The 7906-nt window shown below is 35.4% G+C and overlaps 1 non-coding gene across 1 annotated transcript; it reads right to left on the bottom strand.

Moving 5' to 3' along the window:
- Nucleotides 1-7394: 7394 nt before the first annotated feature.
- On the bottom strand, nucleotides 7395-7498 carry LOC112781756 (small nucleolar RNA R71). Its single transcript, XR_003192516.1, has one exon. It is a non-coding gene; the product is annotated as a small nucleolar RNA R71 (small nucleolar RNA).
- Between the last annotated feature and the right edge of the window lie 408 nt (nucleotides 7499-7906).

Here is a 7906-nt window from a genome sequence, read left to right as displayed (position 1 = left end):
AAAAGAGAGCAAAACAAGAAATTAACAAGAGAAACTAAGAAGATTAAGACAATAGAGCACTAAAATATAAAGAGAATTAAAATCAAAACAAGAATTGAAAGAGAAATTTGAGAGTGATTAACCTAACTTTATCCTAATTTCTATCCTAAATCTAGAGAGAAGAGAGAGCCTCTCTCTCTAGAATTCTTTCCTAAAACATGATGAAAACTAAACTATGACTACTTGGTTCATTCCCCCTTCAATCCTTGGGTTCAATAGCATCAGAAATGAGTTGGATTGGGCTTAAAATGAGCTACAAATTGCCCCCAACGAGTTGCCCAAAATGGATCCACGCTGATCCATCGGCGTGTGTGCGTCATGTGCGCGTGCATGCCTCTATACGTCAAGTAACTATGACAAATTTTATATCATTTCGAAGCCCCAGATGTTAGCTTTCTAACGCAACTAAAACTGCCTCATTTGGACATCTGTAGCTCAAGTTATGGTCGATTGAGTGAGAAGAGGTTAGGCTTGACAGCTTTGCGGTTCCTTCATTTCTTCATGAGTTCTCCCACTTTGCATGCTTTTCTCCACACTTCTTTCATCCAATACTTGCCTTATGATCTGAAATCACTCAAAAAAACATATCAAGGCATCGAATGGAATTAAAGTGAGTTAAATTTAGCTATTTTAAGGCTTAAAAAGCATGTTTTCACAGTTAAGCATAAATCTAGGGAGAATTGCAAAACCATGCTATTTCATTGAATAAATGTGAGAAAAGGTGATAAAATCCCCCAAATTAAGCACAAGATAAACCACAAAATTGGGGTTTATCAAATCTCCCCACACTTAAACTAAGCATGTCCTCATGCTATGAATAAAGAAGGACAAGAAAAGAGGTTTGAACATTTATTCAATGCAAATAAACTATATGCACCTATCTATATGAATGCAACTAAATGCAAAATGATTCTACCTACTTGGTTAAAAGTAAATCAATCCCCAAAAACAGATATGAACAAGTAGGGCTAAGGTCATATGATGACTCACAAACTCTACTAATTCAAATATCAAAATGAATTTCAAATAGACTTGCAAGAAGAAAGCTCATGAAAGCCGAGAACAAGGAATTGAGCATCGAACCCTCACCGGAAGTGTATCTGCTCTAGTCGCTCTAGTGTATAGGGTCGATCACTCAATTCTCTTCTAGTCATGCTTTCTATGATTTATTTTTCTTCCAACAATCAACAATTATTCAATGCATGCATACATTCATCATGAGGGCTTATTCATAGGTCGTAATGGGGCTAGGGTCAAGGTAGGGGTGCATATGGTCAAGTGAGCTTAAAATTTGAATCTTTGATTAGCCTAAGCTCTCGCCTAACACATATAACAACCTATACAATTCTAATACATAACCTAGCTACCCATGATTCCCACTTTTTCACACACTCATGCATTCTCTTTAATTAACATTCCATATGCATTGTTATTGTCACTTTACTTTGGGGTATTTTTGTCCCCTTTTTTATTTCTTTTTCTCTTTTTTTTTTTTATATTTTTTTCTTATATATATATATATATATATATATATGTTCTTTTTCTTTTTCTTTATCATTTTTTTTCTAAAGTATATACAAATGTATCAATGCATATGGTTTTACATATAGTGCATGAATATGTACCCAATTTCCGATATTTTCAACAAAAATAAAAATTACACTTTTACCTCAACCAATGTCCCAAGTTTCCCATACCCAAATGATATACACTCTCACTAGCCTAAGCTAATCAAAGATCCAAATTAAGGATATTTATTATTTTTCGCTTATGGGTAGTGATGTGCTAACATTAAGAACAAAAGGGATTAAATAGGCTCAAAATTGGCTAACAATGGTTGATGAAAGGTCGGCTATTTGGGTAAGTGAGCTAAATGAAATGATGGCCTCAATCATATAAATGCATGTATACATGGAATAATGGACATAAAGAATCAAACAAATCAAAGATTACAATCATAGAGAGAGAATAATGCACACAAGAATGGAAATAAGTGGTTATAAGATGTAACCACACAATTTGGCTCAAAACTCACATGCTTGTGTTCTTAGCTCAAAAACCATGTTCCAAAATAAATTTCTCAACAAGTTCAACAAATTTTTTTTTTCAAATTGGTAGGGTGCCCTAGAACAATTTTTCTTGGAAAAGAAATCATCATCCTAACCAAGTAGTCCTAACATAAAAAGAAATGGTGAAATATGTACAAATTCTAACTAACATGCAACTTATCATGCAATGCAACAACTAACTAGGAAAGGAAATCAAGAATTGGTATTGAAAGAAAGAAATTGTTACCCATGGAGATCGGTCAGACGACCTCCCCACACTTAGAAATTTGCACCGTCCACCCTGCATGCAAAGAAGAGTAAAGTGGACGGGTTGCTACAATTGATGAGTTCCTTCAAAAGGTTGTGCGGGTGAACTTGTTTGGTGCCCCATTTAAAAGCTTCTCCTTTCCTTCATTTGGTGGCCAACCTCAAAGGAGAGAAAAAGAAAGAAAATTTAGCCTACAACAAAGATATCAAAACAAATAGAACATAGGCGAGGGCTAATGCCAAATAAGAGTAAGGTTCTCACTACATGGTAGCTACAATATGTGAGTGAGAAAACAATATAAGCTAAGGCATATTAACTAACACTTGATGCAAGAGTAAAGTCAAAGCATGAAGAGCACTCAAAAGCATCAAGTTTGACTAGAAAGAGTGGGTCATGAAAGACATGCAAGTTTATATCAATGCACAAAGAATGTAAGAGTACAAGATTAAGCATTAATTTAAAAGTTTCATCACCGAAAAATATTAAACAAGTCAAGAAGCACCAAGATTAATCAAGGAATTCTCAACAATTGAGGAAGAAAATTCAACACCATTATTCAAATAAGCTCAAAAAAAAAAGAAGGTAAAAACAAGCTATAAAAATAAAATGAAAATGTAAAGAATAAAAGTATGCGAATGCAATGGATAAAAGAAAATGGAAGATGAAGAAAAAAACTCTTTTTTTTTGCGACGCAGACGCATCATGCACGCCCATGCGTTGATGCACAGATTGGCAGAGGGGATAAGTGACGCGGACGCGTACAGTACGCGCACGCGTGCTTGATGAAGTTGGCGACCGACGCGGACGCGTCACGTACGCTTGCGCGTCAGGTCGCGGGCACAGAGTAGGCACAACCTTGGCACAACTCTCTGGTTTTTTGTACCAAGGGTGCGAAATGTACCACCGACGCGCGCGCGCACAGCACGCTCTCGCGCGGATGCCCTTTTTTTTTAAGAAGCATAAAAACAGAATTAACACTCTCCTAACCTATAAAAATTCTAAAGCAACCAAAATTCAAATTTAACAAAAAATCTTTTTGGATTTTTTTTTCCAAAATTTTCAAACATACTGATGAGCGGATAATTTATACCATTTTTGGCATTGTTTTTACATAGTTTTTAGTATGTTTTTCTTACTTTTTATTATATTTTTATCAGTTTTTATTCAAAAATCATATTTCTGGACTTTACTATGAGTTTGTGTATTTTTTTGGCATTTCAGGTATTTTCTGGCTGAAATTGAGGGACCTGAGCAAAAATCTGATTCAGAGGCTGAAAAAGGACTGCAGATGCTGTTGGATTCTGACCTCCCTGCACTCGAAGTAGATTTTCTGGAGCTACAGAAGCCCAATCGGCGCACTCTCAATTGCATTGGAAAGTATACATTTTGGGCTTTCCAGCAATATAAAATAGTCCATATTTTGCCCGAGATTTGATGGTCCAAATTGGCGTTCAAAGTCAGCCCAAGGAATTCTAGCGTAAAACGCCCAAACTGGCACCAGAATTGGAGTTAAATGCCTAAACTGGCACCAAAGCTGGCGTTTAACTCCAGGAACAGCCTAAGAACAAAAAAGCTTCAATGCTCAGCTCAAGCACACACCAAGTGGGCCCCAGAAGTAGATTTCTGCATCATTTACTTATTTTTGTAAACCCTAGACCATTAGTTCATTATAAATATGACCTTTTACTATTGTATTTTCATCTATCTTTTATCTTTGGAACTTGTATGTTCATGTTTGGAGAGGCTGGCCTCACGGCCATGCCTAGACCTTTCACTTATGTATTTTCAAAGGTGGAGTTTCTACACCCCATAGATTAAGGTGTGGAGCTCTGCTGTTCTTCATGAATTAATACAAGTACTATTGTTTTTCTCTTTAATTCACGCCTACTTCTTCTCTAAGATATCCACTCGCACTTCAACCTGATGAATGTGATGATCTGTGACACTCATCGTCATTCTCACCTATGAGCGCATGCCTGACAACCACGTCCGTTCTATCTGCAATAGCTTGAGTGCGTATCTCTTGGGTTTCTAATATAAGATTAGAACCTTCGTGGTATAGGCTAGAATTGTTGGCAGCCATTCCTGGGATCCAAAAAGTCTAAACCTTGTCTGTGGTATTCCGAGTAGGATCTGGGAAGGGATGACTGTGACGAGCTTGAAACCTGCGAATGTTGGGCGCAAGTGACAGTGCGCAAAAAGACAATGGTCCTATTCCGACGCTAGAGGGAACCGACAGATGATAAGCCATGCGGTGACAGCACATATGGATTTGTTTTCATCCGAGAGGATCATATAGCTTGCCATGGAAGGAGGTAATGCATGGTTGGAAGAAGGCAATAGGAAAGCAGAGGTTCAGAAGCAACAAAGCATCTCCATACGCTTATCTGAAATTCCCACCAATGAATTACATAAGTATTTCTATCTTATTTTATATTTTATTTATATTTTAATTATCAAAACCTCAACCATTTGAATCTGCCTGACTAAGATTTACAAGATGACCATAGCTTGCTTCAAGCCGACAATCTCTGTGGGATCGACCCTTACTCACGTAAGGTATTACTTGGACGACTCAGTACACTTGCTGGTTAGTTGTGCGAAGTTGTGAAAAAGATTTGAGATTACAATTGTGCGTACCAAGTTGTTGGCGCCATTGAAATCACAATTTCGTGCACCAAGTTTTTGCCACCGTTGCCGGGGATTGTTTGAGTTTGGACAACTGACGGTTCATCTTGTTGCTCAGATTAGGTACTTTTATTTTATGTTTAAGCTTTTTAACTTTTATTTATTTTCGAAAAAAAAAATTTCAAAAAAAGAAAATAAATAAAATAAATAAATTATTCTATGACTTCAGAATTTTTAAGAATGGATTCTAGAGTTTCAGATGATGCTTTTATCATCACAGGAGCTAGTTGATTCCATTCAATTTGGCTGTTGTATGTAATGTCCTACTGAAGCTTGGCTTGCCATGTCTAATCTTTTTTAGACTGAAGCTTTAGACTAACATTGCATGATTCCTGGAATTCGTATAAAAAATTTTGAATTTCTTTATTTTCCTTTTCAAAATAATTTTCGAAAAAAATACAAAAAAAATTTTAAAACCATGAAAATAAAAAATAATTTGTGTTTCGTGTTTGAATCTAGTGTCACATTTTAAGTTTGGTGTCTTGTATATTTGTAATTTTCTTGCATTTTTCTAAAATATATGCATTGTGTTATTCATTGATCTTCAAGTTGTTCTTGATGATTTTCTTAGGTCTGATCTTTAAATTCTCTTGTTTGGTGTCTTTTCTTGTTTTTCATATGCATTTTTGAATTATTAGTGTCTATAGAATGAAAATTTCTAAGTTTGGTGTCTTGCATGTCTTTCTTTTCTTAAAAAATATGTGTTGATGTTCATCTTGACCTTCAACGTGTTCTTGCATGCATTGTTTATTTGATCTTAGTTACTCATGATTAGTTTCATTTTGTTGTTGCTCTCTCTCATCATTAAAAATTCAAAAAAAAAATTTTCAAAATTATGTCTTTTCAAGTCAATAATACAGAGAATTGAAGATTCAGAACATACAACAGAGGAATTACAGAGAAAAAGCTGGGCATTCAAAACGCCCAGTAAGGAAGGAAAACTAGCGTTTAAATGCTAGCCAGGGTACCTGGCTGGGCGTTAAACGCCCAAAAGGATAGTATTTTGGGCGTTAAACGCCAGAATAGATACCATTCTGGGCGTTTAACGCTAGGACAACATAAGGGAGGTAAGTTAGTTTTTAATTCAAATCTTTTTCAAATCTTCATACTTTTTCAAAATCACATCTTTTCAAATCATATCTTTTTTAATTTCCTTCTTAATATTTTCAAAAATGTTAAAATTTGATTTTCAAAATCTTTTTATTATTTTTATAATTTTCAAAATTAATGCTAACAATTAATATTTTGATTCAAAAATTTCATGTTGTTACTTGCCTATTAAGAAAGGTTCAATCTTTAAAATCATATCTTTTAGTTTCTTATTAGTCGAGTAATCAACTTTGATTTTCAAAAAAAAATTCAAATCTTTTTAAATTGTTTTTCAATCATATCTTCTCAATCATATATTCTCAACCACATCTTTTTCAAATTAACTTTCAATCATATCTTTTTTATAACTGATTTCAAAACCTTCTTCAAAATCATGTAACCACTTTCTCACTTTTAGTTTTCGAAAAACCATTAACCATTTTTCAAAATTCTTTTTAATTAACTAATTGTTTTAAATTTTAATTTTATTTTGTTTCTTTTAAATATTTTCGAAAATTTCTTCTCTCATCTATTTCTATTTAAGGACTAACACTCCTCCTCAATTAGAAATTCGAACTCTCTCTCTCTCTCTCTCTTCATATGTTCGAATTCTTATCTACCTACCTCATCCCTCTATTCCTGTTTTCCTCTGACACCTCAAGGAATCTCTATATTGTGACATAGAAGATTCCATACTTTCTTGTTCTCTTTTCTTTCTTATGAGCAGGAACAAGGACAAGGGCATTCTTGTTGAAGCTAATCCTGAACCTGAAAGGACCTTGAAGAGGAAGCTAAGAGAAGCTAAAGCACAACTCTCTGGAGAGGACCTAACAGAAATTTTTGAAAAAGAAGAAGACATGGCAGCCAAAAATAACAACAATGCCAACAATGCAAGGAAGATGCTTGGTGACTTTATTGCACCCTCTTCTAACTTCTGTGGAAGGAGCATCTCAATTTCTGCAATTGGAGCAAACAACTTTGAGCTTAAGCCTCAATTAGTTTCTCTAATGTAGTAGAATTACAAGTTTCAGGGACTTCCATTGGAAGATCCTAATCAGTTTTTAGCTGAATTCTTGCAAATCTGTGACATTGTTAAGACCAATGGGGTTAATCCTCAGGTCTACATACTTATGGTTTTTCCCTTTGCTGTAAGAGACAAAGCTAGGACATGGTTAGAACCACAACCTAAAGAAAGCCTGAACTCTTGGGAAAAGCTAGTCAATGCCTTCTTGGCAAAGTTCTTTCCACCTCAAAAATTGAGTAAGCTTAGAGTGGAAGTCTAGACCTTCAGACAGAAAGAAGGCGAATCCCTCTATGAAGCTTGGAAAAGATACAAGCAGTTGATTAGAAGGTGTCCTTCTGGCATGCTTTCAGAATGGAGCATCATATGCATATTCTATGATGGTCTATCTGAACTGTCCAAGATGTCATTGGACAACTCTGCTGGAGGATCTCTTCATCTGAAGAAGACGCCTAAAGAAGCCCAGGAACTCATTGAATCGGTTGCAAATAACCAATTCATGTGCACTTCTGAAAGTAATCCTGTAAATAATGGGACAACTCAGAAGAAAGGAGGTCTGGAGATTGATACTCTGAATGCCATACTGGCTCAGAATAAAATATTGACTCAGCAAGTCAATATGATTTCTCAAAGTCTTACTGGAATGCAAGCTGCATCCAGCAATACTAAAGAAGCTTCCTCTGAAGGAGAAGCTTATGATCCTGAGAATCCTGCAATGGAAGAGGTGAATTACATGGGAGAATCCTATGGAAA

Source organism: Arachis hypogaea, chromosome 19 (assembly GCF_003086295.3).
Source record: "Arachis hypogaea cultivar Tifrunner chromosome 19, arahy.Tifrunner.gnm2.J5K5, whole genome shotgun sequence".
Taxonomy (NCBI): domain Eukaryota; kingdom Viridiplantae; phylum Streptophyta; class Magnoliopsida; order Fabales; family Fabaceae; genus Arachis; species Arachis hypogaea.
This window is presented reverse-complemented; position numbering and strand designations above follow the sequence as displayed.